Here is a 20,000-nt window from a genome sequence, read left to right on the forward strand (position 1 = left end):
TTTTTTCAAATGTTAATTTTATGTTTATAACAAGATATTTCAAAAGAGAAGTCAAGTGGGTTATCTCAGTATATTTGATATCAAACCTTTTTAAATTCCATTGTAACCGCTAGGTTTCCCCTCCTGTTTGCACATCGGTACTGAATGGCCTCCCCGGTCAAAGCAATAGTCAGTGTGGTCCGAATTATATCAATCCAAATCTAATCCGCCTTGCTAAAGAATTTCGTAGAAGGAAAGAGTGTAGGGAAAGGTGCCCCGGAGAAAGCTTAGGAGCATAATCAGTCCTATTCCACCCTTGTCAATCCCTCAGAACTTAGCCCGGAGACACTCCCATTGAAAGACACATTCTGTTCAATGGTCGTTGGTCAACAAGGATTCTCTCTCTCTTTCTCTCTCTCTCTCTTTCTCTCTCTCTCTCTCTCTCTCTCTCTCTCTCTCTCTCTCTCTCTCTCTCTCTCTCTCTCTCTATTTCAGATTACAAGACTCTTCTCGTAATTCAATTAGCCTTTATTCTACGAAGTAATTTGTATTAAACTCGAGTTTTCCGAAAATTGGATAAACAGATTTCAAATATAACTCTGTTAGGCTGCGTGGATTTAAAAGAAAAAAATATGAAATGTTTATCTTAATGATATACTACCGCACAGGAAAGATACCTGATATTCTTAGAGGATTTTGTTAACCGTAGAGTAACAAAAACTTAGTATTTCTATGCTCTTCATTGTTTACTGTGTGTTTATTTTATTGTAAAGTTTTAATATATAATCTATCCTATTTCAAAAAGTAAATTGTCTTTGAAATGTTTATCAAAATTGTGATGAATATTATTACAAGGATTTATTCACGTGAGAATTTTTTGGAGTGGAAATATATGTGCTTTTGACTCGAGAACATCTTGTCGCAGGCCACCAGAGATAAGTTTTTTTTTGTTTTGTTTTAACTCTCGTCGAACAAATACCGTTAAAATGCATTTCATATTATTGAAATGTTAATTATATGTTTATCACGAAGTAGAAAATTGATGTGAAAATTATGAACCAAAAGCTATTGGTTGATTTTATCACTACTTTAAATTTTCACTGGAGTTACTGAAATTTTAGTAACGAGTTCATACCCCAAAGTCCTTCGTAGACCTCATTATGACTAATTCAATTGGAGATGATGATGATAATTTCGCATGAATGAGAAAATCTGCTTTGACCACCGACTGCGAAAAGCCACAGACTAGTGTTTAAGTACGCATTTAAGTGACGTGACTCGGCAGTATATTTAATTGCATAATGTACTGTTGCTTTATCACATTAACTATAATTTATCAACTTATTTACAGATACTCATATAATTATAAAATATATACACACATGTATGTATGTAAGTATATATACATAAATATGTATATATAATATGACGTATATACATTGTGTATGTGTATACACATATTATACGGTATTTATTCTGGTTGAATGTCGTTGGTCTTCTGGTATCTACTATTTAAAGACAACGCTTTATCAATAGTCTAGTTCTCGTCTTATCTTCAAGGCAAAAACGCCGAGGGAAAAGATGAAAATTATCTACAATTTATTCTTTATCAAAAGCCGACAGCATAGAAACAGTGTTCATCCTTGAGTAGAATGATAAGTATGACATATGGGCATAGCCATTCATTCAGAATTACTACGAAGAGATTAGATTTTTAGAAATCTTTGATCACTGTGTTGGATAAAATGTCTCTTTCCATGTTCTACAGTCCAGACCAGACCAATTACCAGATCATGTTTCAGGCAATTTCTATTTTGTTTAGCAAATAATTGAGGCAGCTTCATAGCCCTTTTACAGTGTTTTCTAGTATTCAAAAACTACATGTTCAGGCTGTCGTATCACGGTAAAAACTTCAGACCAATAGATTAGAGTTTTCAAGAGGAATCTACCGAGACTATGCAAGTAATTAGTCATTGTAAAGCAATGGCGTAGTCAAGGGGAGGCAAAGGGGGCCAATTGCCCCCTCTGGGTAAAATCTTGCCCCCCCCCCCCCCTTGAGAGGAGTCTTCTTCCCCCCCCTTTTCATAATTTAAAGTTTTCATGTCGTTTGTTTTAATATCTTTACTGAAATGATTATACATCTATATTATGCGATCAAAGTGTGTGAGTTATATAGAGCTCTCAACATTGATATCTAAATGTTATTTAGTACACACTAGATGGAGTCAGAAAGCGTACAATAATTTACACTTATTTCTTACTAATTAAATAAAAACTGTTAATGTGGATATGGTCATAGGGAAATATTACATGTAAAACAGTGCTGTTGGAAATTATACAATTGAAACTTAAATCCTTTTGAAAATTTTGTGTAAAAAAAAAGTGACAAAAACTGTGCAATTGCATTGTATTTCTACTGCTTTGTAAGATGTGTAGGCCTACTGGAACATAGTAATAAATGAGCTGTGCTTTTGCAACTAAATTCAGTATAGTGTTGTTACTGGACTATCATCATGTTGAGTGCATTCAAACTTGTTCTCGAAACTGAAACTCGAGGTACCACATAGAAGAATTAAAGTTCAAACTGCATATTTTTATGTCCAGGGAGGGTGCCCCCTACACAAGATGAGGGGGGTTGACCATAAGATTATCCCCATCCCCCCTAGAAAATCATGTAACTGTAATGAGGCTGAACTTAAGTCTTCCAACTGGTACATCTGATTTTCATGTCTAAAGTCAAAAGGACTATTCTGGATGCTCAGAATGTATCTCAGAACTGCTGGCTTACAGACCCCCCTGCCACAGGGCTTCGGCCTTTAGGGCTTTGCATAGGGCTGCCCCCTTCAAATATGACCTTGCTCCATGCTTGCTCCCTCCTCTGAGACACCCCTGGCTACGCCACTGTTGTAAAGTAAAGAAGAGTTTCTGTATTAGGTTTTCCTAGTTAGTAATTCTTGCCGCGTTAGTGATGCTTAATTCATACACACACTAATCCTGATGCAAGAGTGATAATATAGAAAGCCCTCTAGGGAATCTCTTGTATGTGATTGGCTACCTTCAAGGTTACGCCTTAACATTCTCGTCTCCCATTGGTTTACATCGTGGGTGGTGTCACAAAAGCTACTTGGCAATCTTCTGGAATTCTTTACCCGGCATTACAAATTTTGGATCGCTGTCAAATTTCACCGGCTTCTAATTTCTTGTCCTGCAGTGGGATAGAAACGGCTGCCTTTGTTGTTGTTTTGTGTATATATTATATTACAGTATATATATATATATATATATATATATATATATATATATATATATATATATATATATATATATATATATATATATATATATATATATATATATATCATATAGCAAAATGTGAAAGCTTTGAATTTAACGGAATTACATCCCGGAACTAATAGCACTACGAACCTGGGATAATTTCTAATACTAATTAATCCAATTTAAGTATAATTCAAACGCTTGCTAAGCAAATATACTAGCAAAAAATAAACCCCCCCACACACACTATATATATATATATATATATATATATATATATATATATATATATATATATATATATATATATATATATATATTGTGTGTGGGGGGGTTGTATTTTTGCTAGTATATTTGCTTAGCAAGCGTTTGAATTATACTTAAATTGGATTAATTAGTATTAGAAATTATCCCAGGTTCGTAGTGCTATTAGTTCCGGGATGTAATTCCGTTAAATTCAAAGCTTTCACATTTTGCTGAAAGTGCCCCTATATATTTGAGATTTTTGTAGTTGACAACATCATATGACAAGATCATACAAAAGCATGTAAATCAGTTAGTTGAATCGTTACAGTGAAATCACCACTGACTCTTTGCTGTAATATATAATTGTCCTTAACACGGTACATACTGGTTTTTTTTTCTTTTTACTGTTTCTTGATCCTTATGTCATTCATTTTAGTGCAATAATCTTGCAACCTGAGTTTTCCTTTCCTTGCTCGGTTCTATCAAGCGTCCGTATTTAGCCATTCCTTCTAATAGAAGCATCCTAGGTAAATTTTGGACCTTATTACCTTGTTTGATAATCGTAATAATGATAAAGAAAACCTGAATAATTCTTAGTTTTTTGTTCCATAAAAAATATTTTTTTGTGAATACTTTCCACATAAAGGATTTATTTGGCATGAAATTACGCTCACTTTCTCCTCTACGGTACACTTGTATTTCGTTATGACGCATTGTCTTTAGTTTCAGATCTCATTAGGTATGCTTTCAGTCTTAACTGCCAAATTCTATAGAGTTAGTCCCTTTCTTGCCCCTTCTGTTTCATTCTGACTAGGGACCTTAGCAGAGGTATACTGAGAATAATAATTATGCCAACATACCAGCAGATCCAGAAGTGTGCAACCGTTTCAAACAAATATATCTTGGGAATCGATGTCCTAAGACCCGATTTAACAAAGACAGTTAAGAAATTTTTTATAATCTATTAACTTTTCTCTCCATGCGTAGTTTTGCAATTGATTTGGAAAGTTCTAGAGTTTTCATATATTGCTGCCTGACCAAGCGTAATGTTATAACATTTGCTTTGATGCTTCCATTAAGATTTCTTCGTTTATTAGACATCAGCGAAAGCATATACAAACTTTATGCTTTTATTGATAAACATAATTTTAGTCTTGTATTACTTAAACAGCTGTGCAGTCGTTTTTAACCGTACGGCTTCTTCATATGTCGGTAGTACTTTGCTAACTTTCATTAAATTCAGCATTCCTCCTCTGAGGTTGAAAGGGTACGATAAAGTGCTTGATGATTCACTATAAATATTCTTGCTGATGGTCTTTGTAACACACACATGTATGTATATATATATATATATATATATATATATTGTGTGTATCGGCTACATCTATGCAGCATTATGCCTTTCTTCTGACATGGAACGGCTCCTAAGAAATGACAGATGCCATTGTCATATTCACACTTCAATAATCGAGTCTTAGGTGAATTTCCTGTGCATAAAATGGTCCCCCACTTTATTAGCTTTATATACTTTTAAATAATGTTCATCAGCAGCGTGTCGAACACCCCAACTCCCATTGCACCATTTGGATGCCAGGATCTTTTTTTCCAATACTTATTCATTAACATCTATCCAACACCTTCGGGCGTCCTTCTCCTCGCACGTCTTAAAACTTTCGAATTATAGACTTTTCACTCGAGAAAATACTTGATAATTTCATGAATGATTTTTTACGTTTTAGAAAAAAAAATATATGGTAGACATTGGCAAACTCGTAGGTTTGAAAGAAGTGGAACTCTTTGTTTCACACTAGTGTAGCTTTTGAATACTAAAACAGTAGAAAGAATCTCGACAAAGTCAGCCGCATCCTTTGCATTCATTGCTACGCGCAGAAGAACAGTTCATTAACCTTCTTATATATTAAAAAAAATTTTCTCGCATTGCTGTTAGCTTATTTGTACAGAAATCTCTAATGAGACAACTCTTAAAATATAGTAAACTTGTAAATTTATTTGAAGTTGGTTATCATAGGACTCTTTAACAACGGTTTCGCAGAAAACGCCTGAAGTCATTTCAATATTCATCATCTTTTTAATCAATCTTTCCTGCTGGTGTCTTAGAGGATATGAAATTCTCTTCCCCCCTCTTTACTTCCCATAAATTGTTCAAGAACATAATGTCCATCTTTTAAAAAAAGCCTTAACAATATTGGTCTCCAGAATAATTTCTGAAGTAATCTGAATCCTCTCAAGTGTGGTCTTGCTTACCACAGCTTTCTATAATCGAAGTTCGTTGGCCCGGTCACTGGCCAGTGACTTGTCAGACATGAATATGATATTAGAAGCCAAAGTGAACGTTACGTAAGGATGCGTCTGATAATGGGGAGACAGTGGCCCCGTATCTAACCATTGATAACCATCGTGTAATCGAGGATGGCACTCATTTGATTCGAAATTAGAAAGTGGGATAGATAACATTTATTGTATTCTTTTAACTTTATCAAAGTGAATTGGTGTCTTAAATAAATACCACAAAGGATAATGAGCTGTTAAACTTGACAAGTCCTTTTTTATGAGAGTATCTGAACGATTGGTCAGTTGCATTCGCAACACCTCATTTTTTTTTTATAATGGCTTCGCAGGACAATTTGAATTCCAAGAATTACTATGCATACCAGTAACTGGAATATATATATATATATATATATATATATGTATATTATGTAATGTATATACACATACATAAAACTATATATATGTATATATTAGTAAATATATCAGTGGCCAATTGAAATGGTCATCCCCGTCGCTAACCTTTGGAAGGTGCAATGAAACGTGTAGGCACGTATCTGAGTGGCACAACACTATCGTATGTTTGGTAGACTTCTTGCTCTAGGTATTCCCTTCATTGTTTCACCCAGCTGTCGGTGGATACCAGTATCTGCTTGGGTCAAGAAAAAGAAAGTCAGGGTAGACTTGGCGAGAAACTAGAAGGCTGTACTCTTCGGATGCAACTGCTCCAGAAGGGACAGGGGTGTATGTTGTGTGTACAATTTGGGTTAGGTTTGAAAAAGGAGGAGTCTTCGTAATATACCCCCCCCCCCAACTTGTCAATATTATGGAAATGATGCAGCTAGCTACATGCCGGTTTCCACCTTTAGCAGTAATCAATTACAGTTGTTAAACTTAACTTCCCTAAATTAGGCCTACTGTTTAGGTCTGTCGACTTTCGTTTGGCTTACCAGAATACTTTTGTATTGTTTTCAAAATCACATTGAGAGAGAGAGAGAGAGAGAGAGAGAGAGAGAGAGAGAGAGAGAGAGAGAGAGAGAGAGAGAGAGAGAGAGAGAGAGATCGGCCACATAAAAAAGGGACGAGGAAATGCGAGAAAGGGCACCTTCTAAAGCTTTCCCTTCCATAGCCTATAAATAGTCCCGTAGCATAACAGGTTTCAGGATCACTAGGACGTAGGAAGGGTAAAGAATAACCTGTTATTGTTGTCTGCTTACGTAAAGCTTTATCGTATGACACTTCCTCCTCTGGTCCACCTCACCTTCTACGCTACGTTTAACGGCTTGGCTTGACGTAAACGGATTTCCCATACCACGCTTACATTGCTGAACTTTGTCTTCTCTTTTGATTAACATATAGTAAAAAAAGGGGAAAATGTACACATACAGAAGTCATTCAAATTGCCTTCTTATTGGTGACCTGAGTAATATGTGAATTGGAAAGTTACTAAAATACAAAAATAATATTTGTAATAGAGGGTAATAGTCATTATCTTTCTTTCAAAACTCAACGCGGAATTTAAAGAATAATTTTTCACATAGCAAATTAAGACGAATGATATTAGTTATCAATAACGAGAAAAAAAAATTCTAAATGAATCCGGAAACTTTAATTGTTTGAAAAGATCATGAACGAATACAAAATACAATATATAGTTTTCAAGATCTCTCAAATTAGGATCGCTGTTATGTTGAAGATAGTAATCCAAATTACCAATTCCATGAGATGACTAAGATTTCAGAGGTAGTAATGCCTATTTGGAATAATAGAATTCAGTTGTTTTTTTTACACGGCGCAATTAGAGAGGCAAGTTAAAAGTCCATAAGTAACTTATTACAATTTACTTTCAGTGTATACAAATACACACACGTGCCATTCTTCATTAAGCAAGTTGTAGCTAATTACTTAACCTGAATAATTAAGAGCAATAATGTGACAGCTTTCAAGAAAAACCTGAAGACTTATCTTTTTAAAAAGTGTTATATTAGTGACCTGAAAACTATTAAGCCTGAATACAAATGCTAGCGAAATAACTGATAACGATACAGAGCAAAATATTAACTGGAAAGAAATTATTTTTTCACACACCAAGGCCCGCCTGAACAGACCTTTAGTGTTTGATGGAGGGCGAGAAATAAACCCGTAAAAGTAAAGTAAGAAGGCAAGCTTGACTTGATCCGTGTAAAAGAGCCTTTATAGGCATGAAGCAACGCTACGCACACCCATGTATATGTAAAAGCTAGCGCGAGAGGTATGGTATGGTTTGTGCGCCGGTCACATAACCCTTGGATGGGAGGCTTTGATATCCCCTGTGTACATCACTGTCATGCATGACAAACATCTTGCGGGGCTCGCGGCCTCCATACAGATGAACCCCTTTCTGTCAAGGCATAAGGATGCACCTGCATTATATAACAATTTATAGGTGTGCGAATCTACAGAAGGTGGTCCCGGCGGAATATATATGTAGAGAGATTACCCACACACTCAATTTCTCTCTTAGTGTGTCTGTGTGTATGTTTGTGTGCAATTTGGTTGTTTTCTTTACAACAATGCGCCTTAGTGTGCTCAACACTAAGAGTAAATGGCTTTGAAATTAGAAACGCTGCGTATATTTTATATAAGTAATTTTACTCCTTTACAAAGATGCTACTTCCTGGTTAAAAAAGGGGATTTGTTAAATGGGACCATAAATCGCTGTTATTATTATCATTATTGTTATTGTAGTAGTAGTAGTAGTAGTAGTAGTAGTAGTAGTAGTAGTAGTAGTAACTGAACGACAACCCTGGTTGGAAAAGCAGGATGCTATAAGCCCAAGGGCTCCAACCGGGAAAATATCCCAGTGAGAAAAGGAAATAAGGAAACATGATAGAATAGTGTGCCCGAGTGTACCCTCAAGCAAGACAACTCTAACCCAAGGCAGTGGAAGACCGTGGTACAGACGCTATGACACTACCCAAGACTAGAGAACAATGGTTTGATTTTGGAGTGTCCTTCTCCTAGAAGAGCTATTTTCCATAGCTAAAAAGTCTCTTTTGTTGCGATAGACATTTTTTTTTTATTTGTGTGATAAGTTTATTTATATATATTCAAAACTTGTTATGCAAGTTCGCTTTTCGCTTTTATCATATTGAGATTAGAAAAGCCTTTGAGAACGAAAAGCCTAACTCGCCCCCATATTGCCCTATCTTGGAATATGAAAGAATGTTTATTGGGAGTCTTTTAAGCTATCTTAGCCTTGTCAAAATTATTTAGCCATGTTTCGTAATCATGTGGAACATTTCTTATTAATAAATCCTCTGAATTGAATGATGTCTTTGCCAACAAACTGCATATTTTTATATCCTCAGTACTTTCTGCAATGCACTAATTTCAAGGAATGATGCCTCCAGTTCAGTGACCTTTTCAAAGCTTGGAACAACCGTCTACCTATTCGTAACAGAGCCTCTTAATAGAATGTATTTGCTGGTGTGCAGTTTTGGAGAGCACTTCCGCACTCGTGCAACCTGTTTATCGCTTCTTTCGTCGCAGTACTTAGGAGGCTGCCCTCTGTTTATCTTTTCCCGTAGTACTTAGAAAGATAAACGATCTGCCTAGTCTATCAATACAATTGTTATCAACAGACACTGGAGGTCTTGAGAAGAGCCCATATTGTGATATACAGGCGTCTATCTTGCGGCTTCTTTGATTGTTTGTTGTAAACTTTTTTTGTATTTTGCTGACTTTGGGGAAAGTTATTGTCTACAAGTGAGTTATTTATAAATTTGTCGAAGAGGGAGAAAAAAAAACAGGAACAATGAGAAGAAAATGCGAACAGTGCAGTATGTGGGAATACATAAATATGCAGAGGAAATACGAGTTGTTGATTTGGTGAATGGTAGCGTCCGAAAAATTGAAATAAAGGTTGATGAAATTATTTTTGATGAATAACGATCGTTTGTAAGAAGCCTCGTTATCATTCTTCTATAACTGCCTGAGGAACAGCTTTTGTTATTGAGCACATTGCTACAGAAAGCAGATGCAACTCTACCTTCACAGTTCCGAATAATTGTAGTTGCTTAATGATGATGAACAAAACACAAATCGAAAAGGCTAACAATAATACAAACCCTTACTCAAATAAAATCTTAACCAGAAACGGCTATTGTTTTGATACTGGGACTGTTTTCATTCATTCTCGTGTAAAATATCTGCAGTAAGCTGGCATTTGTCATCTTTTCAAAAGGACAATGAATATCAATCTTTTTAAATAATTCTTTACAGAAGTGACTTCCTTTTGGGAATTTATTCTTAGAGGTAACAAATAAGTATATACAGTACAGTCTTAGTTTAAATGCTCTAGTTATCAACGCCAGAGAGACAAATCTAATTTTATATATAGTATGACTACAAGTCACTCCTACATTTACACCATATCTTGAAGTTGCAAAATATCAACATAGATGATGCGACGCTATATTATATAAACAGATCAAAATAATCCTGGTAAGAGGTTGGAAAAAGTCGGGTAGCTCTCCATGGGACGTTTTGATTGTCAAGGATTATTAAGATTGATAAGAAAAGTTAGGGATGCGAGAAAGGTCCCCTCCTTGAATTGAAAAATTAAAGCTTGAAGAGACTTTGTAAATGGTTTTGTCTATAAACTGGGTTTAATAAGGTGTTTTACATTCTGGATATTGATTATGATTGAAATTATTACCCTTTGTATCATGAAATTTTCATGAGATCGTAAGATTTTAAATTACTGTATGTACTTACGAATTAATAATCTTTTCTATATTTTCCTCAACTAATTATCGATGATGATATCTGGAGCCGCCTCCTGATCACCATTACCTACATAATCTGCACTATCACAGAATATAGCACACTTTTTTTTCTTCGGTAATGTAGTGTTCCTAGATATACTTATAATAAATGTATATTTTAAAGCCGTGTATTTCCAAAAAGTCAACCTTCTTTCCAAACATATTTCCATTTGACTTTATTCGTTAGATTATACTCCGGAAACTGCATACTTACCAAGTTTCCTTTTTCTGTTATAGACTTTTGAATTCAAATCCCGTAGCACAATTACCCTTCAGGATTTTGACACTGTAAGAACTACCTCACTTCATGCTCTGCACCTTTCAGTTACCGTGGACAAAATCGTAATTTGTCCAAGGTAATTGATTTGTCCATTCCATTCCTGCACATTCTGCTGTTTATATTTATTCACGACAGCAGGGTTTACTTCCTCTAGCAACATAAGCATTCATCTTTTACCAACACCAAATCTGCATACATCTCTCTCTCTCTCTCTCTCTCTCTCTCTCTCTCTCTCTCTCTCTCTCTTTTACTCTTTTGCCTCACAAGTGTAACATTTGCCATCCAAGTACATTATATTTGTGATTCCGAACTCATAACGCCTCCAAGTCCAGCAGTGTCCAGATAACACTGCATGTTACCACCACCATAGCAGTCATTTAGCCTCGAGTGTCGTGCTCGGTCACCGTGACACCACAATGGCATCTCTCTCTCTCTCTCTCTCTCTCTCTCTCTCTCTCTCTCTCTCTCTCTCTTTCTAATAAAATTCATGTGTGTGCCCGTTTGTACAAGTTGTTCATCCACGATTCATCAGTTAAAGGGTGAATATGAGAGTAATGATTAGTTGCATTTCTCTGGAACCATTTCATCGTAGGTGAAGGGCTTTACACACGCACACACACACACACACACACGCACGCACACGCACACACACACATATATATATGTATATATATATATATATGTATGTATATGTATATATATATATATATATATGTATGTATATGTATATGTATATATATATATATATATATAGATGAGTGTGGTATGTATTGTGTATGTGAAAATGTTTGTGTGTAAAAACAAATCGTTAATTTGAATGATTAACTCATCGATTAAGAAATAAAAAAGCCAGCAAAATAAAATAAAAGAAATGAAATACAAAGAAATAGAGACAGAGCAAATGGAGGACAGCCGCGAAGGTGGCAATGAGGGCAAGGATTTTGAGTCCCAGGCAATATTATTCAGTGATGGAGCGAATCACCAGCACTTCTTATGATAACTAAGTGGGTCCTGGATAAGTGCAGCGGTCGGGACGCAAATCACGCATGGTGGAAAACAGTTTTGCTTTTAAGAGCGTTGCTTTAGAATGCAAAGGTTTTGACCGTTTGCTTTTCGTGCAATGCTGTTGAAATTTTACGTGAAGATTGTTTTGATAGCTTCACCTTTATTTATTCGTTTAGCGTCTGTGGCACATACACAAGTGCTGAAAACAGGATTATGGCTATATTCAAGCTAAACAAAGTTCTGGAAAATGTAGGAAATTAGATTGATATTTTTTAATATTCTATGGTAAATGTGGTAATTCCGACTTCGTAATCATTCTGGATTAAATTATTAAGCATTTTCGGTGAATAAAAGTCCCTATCTTTTAATCCACACTGAAATTGCTCAAGGGCTAAATGGGCTATTCAACTTTGTAGTATCGATATCACATACAATACTAGGCTGCAACGAATAATTGAAATTATCCCCAAGAGCATAAGTAACATTGACAATAACTCGAGTGAATAATAAAAACAGGATTACGTGTATATCCACCAACAAGTGGAATAATTCTGTAGAACTGAATAAACATACTAAGTATACTGATATTAACTAGTTTCATTGATTATACTGACCGTGGATAATAAACAGGCTTGAAGGTGTAGATTGGGCCAGGGGATTTCATGATACAGTATTGTGTTCATCGTTTCTTTGCACGAGTATAAATCGTATCCGACAAACGTTGCAAAGCTTCTGTCAAATGAGATTCCCCTGAATTTGTAGTTACTTCCAAAACGCCTCTTGTACGGTGTACTACAGTACATGTAGAAGCTCCTTGCCTGGATGCCGTTTCACCATTTCGTAGAAGACTTCTTAGTCAAAGGTTGAGGAACCTTTCCCTTAAATCTTTTAAAAGGCTTTTTTTTTTTTTTTTTACACAAAGCCAAAAGCCGTTTGTTTCTATGCGGTGATTTATTAATATCTCAAACCAGTGTTGCTGTTGCTTCTTGTTGATTTATCTTTTTTATTTTTTTTATTTCCCAAACCCAGAATGTGGTTATCCTGGTTATTGATGTCCAAAACCTAAAGTGAATCTGTTGCTGCTTTGTAAAGTCGTTTTATTTATCTGTTATCTAAAACAGAGAAGATTGATTTTATTTGTACTCGTTACATCGAACATTCGAACATTGGTTGGGTCTAAGTAGACTAAGAGAAGATGAAGTTGTAAAAGGTTATCTTGAACAAGAACCCTTTGTCTGCGAATGTCCTATTAAATACTAGCGTTTCTTAAGTGTTTTTTTGTTTTTTTTTCTCGAAATATTCCGGTTTCTGTCTACATGAACTGAGTTCATAAAATTGTCCCCCGAACTTTTTATTCTCTTTAGCAGCTTTTTCGCAGACTTCAGCATTTTTTCTTTGAAAGGCAGGAAGGTCTATCGCTTTCTCTTTGGCTTTGCTCAACCCTGCTTCCTTCCCTTCAAAATATTCTTGTTATTTTTGGCCCTAGGCAAGGAAAGGGTTCAGGGTTGTCTGCCCATTGACCTTTGCCTATCAAAAATAAATTATCCTGATCTATGAGAGCACATTTTCGTATTTTAATTGCGAGGTCATCTGGTAACAGCCTCAGATGTGCTATTTTTCCATGATGGAAATAGGAACTGTAAGGAAAAGTAACTATAGTAATTCTAGTATTAGTGGATCTGCAAAACATGTTGATAATCTAAAGGTCTTCCTCCAACATCACTACACTGTAACACATTCAATTTAGACATTACCAGAACTTTCTTTATCTTTTTATTATTCAGAGGCACTCCTCATTATGTAACGGAAACTCCAGCAATTTACTCCAATCGACAGAGAATTCCCTAATCTAGTATTCATTGACTTTCTGTAGCCTCCTGATTGGTACTATTGCCATGATATTGTCACTTTATGAACTTCAGATTGTTATTAGAAAATGCTTGCTCTTCAACTTCCAAAAAGCCTTTATTTATGCTAACTCCGGATATAAAATCCAGAAATTTTGCATATACTCTGTTAATTTCTCTCTCTCTCTCTCCCTCTCCCTCTCCCTCTCCCTCTCCCTCTCTCTCTCTCTCTCTCTCTCTCTCTCTCTCTCTCCCTCTCTCCCTCTCCCTCTCCCTCTCCCTCTCCCTCTCCCTCTCCCTCTCCCTCTCCCTCCCTCTCTCTCTCTCTCTCTCCCCTCTCCCTCTCCCTCTCCCTCTCCCTCCCTCTCTCTCTCTCTCTCTCCCTCTCCCTCTCCCTCTCCCTCTCCCTCTCCCTCTCCCTCTCCCTCTCCCTCTCCCTCCCTCCTCTCTCTCTCTCTCTCTCTCTCTCTCTCTCTCTCCCTCTCCCTCTCCCTCCCTCTCTCTCTCTCTCTCTCTCTCTCTCTCTCTCTCTCTGTAGAGTAGCGATGCGGGCGAGCTGATAAAATTTGATTTCATTGTGGGGAGTCCTAATGTTGATGGGCGAGGGTTCACGATTAAATTAAAAATGTCAATGTGAAGAAGGATCTCGCTCTCACTCTCATGGGGGCCTCAGAAGAAGAACGATCACAGAAAATGACAAGAGAAAAAGTACACCCAAATATAGAATAAAGAGTAGAAGACGGGTAGAGAGAAAATGACTCGATTTTTCGTCATTTATCTTCATTATTCACATTTTTATGAGGCGATGCCCGACGTTGTGGCGTCTAAAAGAGTGGATGATCCAATTCGAGGTCGATGTTAAAAGGATGAATTTGTGGTGATGCCAAGAACAATTGTATTTGCTTTCTCCTTCCATCTCTACTTCGTATTCAGTAACCTTTGGTTGCCAGTACAATGTTCAGATCTTCTGCGAAGCAACTGAATATTCAAAGATAATATTGGGACGTGTTATTTTGGGTAAGAGGAGGCTGTGGTCAGATAATGTAGTCGTTAGGCTCAATTGATTTCTTTCATATATGAGGACCTGTTCATCCCAGTTGTAGCAAAAACTAAATCATAATTATCATGAATATCCTGATGCGCCAGGATTATGTGAATTACAGTCATGTAGACCCTGCATAAATTACAGCATTTTCTTAAGGTATATCGAAGATTTCTTGATAGCATTTTTTCAGCTTTTTGTATTTTATGTTCTAAGGTTGAAATATAATGGAGAATGCTGCATCTCTCTAGATGTTTGTTTTAAAAGAATAAATACTAAAAGTGCTCGACTCCTAGAATTAATATGCCCGGGAGGAAGCCAAAGCGTTCTCTTCATTTGTATTTTGATCAGTCTTGTTATTGCATTGCTATTACCATCCCCAGTTGAGAATTAGTATGCTTATTTGTTTGTCCATGTGACTTCTTCAAATACCCCTTCTCATCAGTATCAAGTTCCCTATTGATATTCAATCAAATTTAACGCTGATAAAACTCCTCCCTTCTCTCTGCCAACTCTTGTTTATTATGGTCATCGGTATGACCCGTTAATTTGCGTCGCAGCCGATTGCAAGTGTTAAAGTTTCTTAAATCATCCATGACTTTCTCCTGCTTCTTTGAGACATTTTTATTGCATTGTACATCCGTTAGTATTTTTGTTTTGAAACTATATTTTAAAAGATTGGTCTGATGCTAAATCTACATGTGAAATTTACTTTAGTTGCCTTTTATATAATTGGTTTACTATCTCGAGCGTTCCTTTTTTAAACCTCTTGTATCTGACGGCGATTTTCTGCTGAGATTTACTATGACTGTCCAGTTACCTTGCTCAAACTCCAAAGAACGTGAAGCTGTCCAGCCATAGCTGTTGATGTTTTTATATTTGAACAACGTACACCAAAGAGACGTGAAACCCTTATAACTATGTATACTTAAATCAATCTGTTTTTCCTTGGATTGGATCTAAGTATCAAGAACAGATTAATGCGTTACGTCTTGATATCTAGTACAAGAGGCATTTTCCAAATGATATCATTTATTCTGTATGTCAGGAATAGATTTTAATCAGGGATGTATTGTAGTTTCATTTACTGGTTATTGCCTAGCTCGTTTGACAACAAAATGCTGCTTATACTAGCAGATAGTGTACTTCACCTTTCCTACTGGGTTTTACTAATTCAGAATTCTTGCTTTATTTTGGAATTATAGTTCAGTCCTGGACTCCTAAGATTATAAGATAAATCTTTGCAGCTCAAGCTTTTACAAGAACTCCGTATGCACCTTTAAAAACTCTTCTATTTTCTGTTGTTCAAAGAGCGTATTTTTTTTATATTGAATTTAAATAGGAGATTCTTTCTACCATTCCCCTTGCTGAAGCAACAAAAGTTAATTAGATTTCGAGAGAGAGAGAGAGAGGAGAGAGAGAGAGAGAGAGAGAGAGAGAGAGAGAGAGAAAAAAAATCTTTTCTTAGTTAACCCTTATTTGGTTTAGACGAAGTGCCGTGATAACTTACCAGGATGAGGCCACCGTAACAGTGACAACCATGACCCACGAGTAAAGGCTTAGAATCGTGATAGATTTAAAAGTTCAGTAGACCTGTTAGTAGATGCAGTAGTAATTATAGTTTACCTAAACTTCGACAGAACTCCTTGTTGTTGATTAATGAACGCAACAAAGGGCGCTAGTCATCGACAATAGGTATCACAACGTTAAAGAAAAATAATAATAAATAAATAATAATTCAAGTGAATATGACCATAAGTTTTTTATAAGAAAATATTAAGTTATAAGAAATGAGACTGAACATCTTTAATCTCCTTTTTTTATGCTTTTCATCTGCACGTTTTTTTTTATTCCTGTATGTGCCATTATAAAGTTAATAGTATTTGGCTGTGGTGGTTTTAATTGATAACTGCTCTGATCAGGCTTCGTGGGTCGGAAGTTAGGGAAGTGGGTTTTAGGAAACCTGTAGCTCTACCTGCTGAATCATCAGTAGCCATTTCCTGACCCTCCTTGGTCCTAGCTTGGGTTGAGAGTGTCCTTGAGCGCTGATCTTGTGTTGTATATACGGCCGATCTGTAGGATATTATCCTTTCCCTTGCCCCTACGCTCATGAAAGTCATGTAAACCTTTAACATAGTGTGTTATGGGTAATATGGATACTGGTGAATCTCTAATAGATTTAGTAGATTTGAAAACAAAGCCTTCTAAAGGATATTGGGAGTTAAATGGCATGTTAGGATTACAAATGAAACTATAAGAGAGAGTATTCGAGTGCCATATCATGGTGAGGGTAGATAAAGATGGTTTTGGCATGCTCTTCTCACTCCCCATGAGAGATTAGTTTACCAAACGTTTAGCTGGGCTACACAAGGCACTAGAAGAGTTGGGTGAACCAGTCCTACATGGCTGAGGACTATGAAGCATGAAGTAGGAGCTGATGAACGGAGGAGTATTGAATTAGAAGCTCAAGATACAGACGACTGTCGTCGAAATCTAACCGAGGCCCGTTGCGTCAATAGGCGTAGGAGGAGACGATGAACTTGAAATAACTGTTGTTATAAACATGGTTCCATGATGAAAAATATTCTAACTTATAACCAAGCTGTATATAAATAAATCTTGTGCATATTTTAATAGGTTTGATCAGATGTGGGGTTATGTTAATAAGTGGTTGTTACTGCAGTCAATAAATTTTTATCTAGTATTTCAATTGGAGTTTCACGAGATAACCCCAGAATGTTCTAAATGAACCCGGAAAGAGTAAAGATATATTTAATACAGAAATCGAAAAGAAATATTGCAAATAAATATTGTTTGTACATTTCTGATTGTAATCTTTCAGCAATATTGGTTCTTAACAGCCACCAGCTAGAGAGCCATAAGTAGCATACTAATAGTTGAAGCACACACCCTAAATATTTCAAAAGATTTATCAAGCTGTTTGCTGGGATAACAAGTTAAGGGCAGGAATAACAAGATAAAGGCTAAAAATAACAAGCTAAGGGCAGGAATAACAAGCTAAAGGCTAAAATAACAAGCTAAAGCTTAGAATAACAACAGTTAACCGAGCATGTTATATGGTAGGACAAAAGCGAAAATTACTCTACAGTTTACTAACATGACCACCTTTTAATGCAAAGGTATTCAGTTTTCATATCATTGAGGATGGAATGTTAATCTAAGAAAAAATTGGCATTTATGCTTATAATTTCTTTATGGTTTTTGATGTAACGAGGAACTCCCTAATATCAGTATTTGATATCAACGTTTTATGCTGTGATAAGTTACCGACCTGTAATTCAGCTTGGAGTCTACTAGGATATTTCTGGTTGGAAGTGCCTCTTATAACTGCAACATGAAGTTCATTGTGTTTTCATTACCTCCGCCAATTAAGTTGGGAGGAGGTTATGTTTTCGCTTCTGTTCGTTTGTGAAAAACATCCTTGCCACAATTTTACTCGAAGACTAATTAAACTTTCAGGGATTAATTGCTATGTTGAGACGTGGAAGAGATTCAATTTTGAAAGTCCTAGGTTAAGTCGGGTCGAGCAAAAGGTCGACCGAATTATCCTTAAACCTTAACCTCAAGTTCGTACATGGTTGTAACACAGACTTCAAAATAATGCTTTCGGTCTAAATTTATTCTTGGGAAAGCAAGCTGCTTCGAGAAATATGCTGCCTTTTTGGAAGTTTGCACTTTCAGAGTGGATTTTTCTTTTATATCTGTTAGTTGAATATAGAATTTCGTGTTTTAAATTATCTTTCATTTCTTTAGGCTCTCTTTGCCTTTTATCTCACTTGATCATTCTATTCTCTCCCTTACACGCTTGTTATTGCCAACTCCATGATCAGCTACGGAATATAATGAAAGCTTATTTTATATTCTGTCTGATCCTCCTTGAACAAATGTGAATGTCTGACAGTAGACATATGCGGGGTTTAATGGCCTAAACGTGCACTTCCTGTTACTTGAGCAGAATTAGTTAATATTGAAGCAAGGTTATAGTTCCTCATTCAAACAAAAGGGATGGTATCTGTTGACAATACATTCTCTTATAAACAAGAAAATACTCTTTGCCAAGCTAGTAATTTTTATTATTTTTTTCTTTAGTGGGGAGCCTTTTGTTATTTCTTACTCCATTAAATATCAAAATGATGTCTTCGTACTTGCTTTATTTATTTTCATTTCGCATTTTGATATTTTTTATTCAAATTTTCTTTTGGTATCTTTTTATTGGGCATCATACCGTAATTCATATTTAGTCAAATCTGAATTTGCCACTTTCAAGTTTACGTTGGACATACCCCAGTCTCTCGTAACTATTGTTATTTTTATCGTCTCAGTTGATCATGCTGTCCGCCCTCTACACGCTCTTTATGGTCCATGTAAATTATCTCTACTCCAATTAAGTACCTGGCCCACTTTTACTTGATGTCATAGCATCTCGCTCACGTTTGTCTCTCGTCGTGCTTTCTTACCCCTTTACTTCTGAACAGTTATGTAACCAAGATACAAAGAATGAATTTCTTCTTTGCCCGTAACCTTGAACCTACCCACATTATTGTATCCCCTTTAGCTAATCGCTTCGGACCTTGTGACTCCGTAGTACCAAAGGGACAACTCGGCAAAGCCCTCGGAATCCACGAGAAAGTGACTGAAAATAAGAGGAAAGGTGTAGAATAATTGTGATTATCGCCAATGAAGGTCTAGTTACAGGAGCACTATCTCCTTTGCTTGTGAGGAGAATGCTACAGAAAACTACCACCTTTACTAGTCTACTGGCGCTGAATGGGACGTTACGAAAGAAAACTACTGTTGTCCATGAGGGGAAATGTACAGAAAACGGCCACAATAGCATATGGAGACAGCTACAAGAAACTACTTCTGCAAACCTGTTGCTTTTTTTTCTGTGTTGACATAAGGCAGTGAATTGTGTTTCTGATAATTAGTCGACTGTGGTGGCTCGCAGTCAGAGTAGAAAAGGTCTAGGGGCTAGTGATTCTATCCCCTAATGACCCTTTTTTAAAAGGAATAGTCTTATGAAGAATCTATGGCAATTTCTGTGGGGAGAACTATTTTTATATTGGAATGTATTAAAAAAGATTTTATACTGTAATGGTCATAACATTTCTTTTATATCCTAACCCGTTTCTTATCGTTCTTAATTTCTAGTCTCTTTATTCGTCTCCTGCATCATCAAATATTTTATCATTTTCGTTAGTTTATCT

At 36.2% G+C, this 20,000-nt stretch overlaps 1 protein-coding gene across 5 annotated transcripts in view; it reads left to right on the top strand.

The window, feature by feature from the left end:
- Window positions 1–20,000, top strand: part of Rh50 (Rhesus blood group-associated glycoprotein Rh50) — a 64,041-nt gene that overhangs the window by 2,569 nt on the left and 41,472 nt on the right. The gene's annotated exons all lie outside the window — the stretch shown is intronic.

This window comes from Palaemon carinicauda, chromosome 6 (assembly GCF_036898095.1).
Source record: "Palaemon carinicauda isolate YSFRI2023 chromosome 6, ASM3689809v2, whole genome shotgun sequence".
Lineage (NCBI taxonomy): Eukaryota > Metazoa > Arthropoda > Malacostraca > Decapoda > Palaemonidae > Palaemon > Palaemon carinicauda.